The following is a 2,295-nucleotide window of genomic DNA, read 5'->3' as shown; positions in this document are numbered from 1 at the left end:
CGTAACCTCACTTCTTGCTCTATGTAAATAGTTGGGACATTTGCGCCAGATTATCCCCTTCGGGAAATGGAATTGGCTTTTGCTATGGGAATTCGGTAGATAGCATCTTTGTTGAGTTCATCATCGTTCAAAGCAGCAATTGTTAATTATTTATAGAGATCCGCTTGCCATGAATGCACATGCTATGCAGGTAATAATACCTATCAAAATAATCAAGATGGGGCACAATGTGTTATTGTGATGAAGGCTTTCAAGCGTTTTTGAATGCTACTTCGAAGAAGTCCCAATGTCTTTGTCACGCTTACGTTATTGTCAGTATTTAGTCGGTTCTCTAAATTCAGTTTTGTTAATTTTTTCTTCAAGGTCCAATTTGAATATGGCTTTTTGGTTTGATGGTAGTATGGTTACAATTGAATCAAAGTGATGACATTGTGATTTTCAGCAAATTAACAAGTTTTGCCCTTTGCACATCTGAAAAGAGGTACGAGTTTTGTTAAATATGTGAAGTATGTTTTTTATCACAGAGTCGCCGATGTTTTTCTCTTTCTGCTAATGTGACTCCCAAAATTTACTCTGAATTGCATTTTTGTGTGTATTGATTATATTCAGAATTATATTTTGTGATATAAAGTGAAGCATCGAGACTTTTATAAATCTTTTGATAATCATGTATCTCGACGTAAGAGGGTATTGTATGTAGATCATGCATGCATGCATGCCGTGATATGAAAAATGACATAAAGGGAAGAGAGATGTTTTGCAGTAAGGACACATAAAGTGCTTGAAGATGGAGAATGGAATATTTCTGAGACTTTGTAGTCACATTGCTGTGCTTTGGCGCAGTGTCTTTTTTGTTTGAAAACCTACACCGATTGTAAGTATATGTAAAAAATTTGTATTTGTAGTCATTAGAGGCATTAGCTTAGCACACTTATCTAGCTAACACTGGTGAAGTGTATAAAGTTGCTACCACACAGCACACAGCTGCTCATTTGCTAATCAAGAAAAGACTTTCTGTGATCGGAAGAGGGTTGCCCACGGTTACCCGATTCAAGCACTCTCCACATATTTTTCCTTATGAACAAAAGTGGGGCCAGTTCACACTGTCTGCAAGGCCTGACAAAATTTTAGCTTGCATCGCTGGATGCTGTATTTTCTTAGTGGTGACCACCAATAGATTCCGGTCAAGATCTTCAGCAGTACCTCCACATGGTTTTGCATCTTACCTCATGAAGCAAGGAGGAGGGGGCTTCATACCTCCCCTTGGGGTGCCTTAGATACCCCTCAAGTTTAACACAGGCTCAAAATGTTATCTTTAAGAGCTTTTTTTTTAAACTGAACTGGTAATACGCATGTTCAGCTTACTATGTGGAGTGTAGTCCTTGTCAAAAGCGTTGTTCTGTAAAATACATTTGTGAGAACTTGAAACTCGGAAACGGATGCATAGTGCTTGGTACCCTCAAAAACACTGACAAACAGTTGCATTACCTGCTAGAAGGTCACATATGGAATTTTTCTGGTTTTGGAGAGAGAAATAGAGGCAAAAGTCAAGAGATGTTTTTGTGTTTTTGTTTAAATCATAGTCATCAGACTTCTACAGTGTAGTTAATCTTCATCTGTCGGGGAAAAGTAACCCAATATTTTGTGATCCCAGTTGTGCAATGCAAATTCAGGAGACAGTTTGTCTTTTTTTTCTCTCTCTCTCTCTCTCTTTAATGTTGACATTATATATGGTGGGGCATTACATCCCATTTAAGCCTCCCCCTCCACAACATTCCAATACTGAATGTCACTTTAAAATGAAAACTTGATTTTTTTTTTTCCTCATGTATACTTCATCACCTACATATGTCTTCCAGCCACAGAATTCGATATCATGTTTGCAAAGAACAAGTCTCAAGTTTACTGCTTTGATTTTAGAGCAGATTTTTATGATAGTGAAGTTATTGCATTCTCAAACTGGGTTGGATGCATCGCACATTATGTATAAAATAAAAAGAAAAATGAAAGGCAATGGCATTTCTTGTCATTCTAATTTGATTGTACATTGCTCTGTAGTTCTTGCAAGATGAGTCTGGTGATTATATTATGTTGAAATACAGTGTAGATCCAAGTAAAAAATTCTTTGCTCGAGTGATGAAGACAAACAAACTGTCTTATGTCTCAGACAGTAATTGCTGTTTCTCCGCAAATTTCAAAGTCGAAATATTGTCTATAGAGACCATATGATGACTGTTGCATTTGAGTGGTTACTTTTGAAGTGGAAAACTGATCACATTGATATTTATTTGGCTG

This window comes from Diadema antillarum, unplaced genomic scaffold, assembly GCF_040938485.1.
Source record: "Diadema antillarum isolate AM-2024a unplaced genomic scaffold, OU_Dant_1.0 seq00000578_RagTag, whole genome shotgun sequence".
Taxonomy (NCBI): domain Eukaryota; kingdom Metazoa; phylum Echinodermata; class Echinoidea; order Diadematoida; family Diadematidae; genus Diadema; species Diadema antillarum.
The sequence above is the reverse complement of the archived record's forward strand: the minus strand, read 5'-3'. Positions refer to the sequence as shown.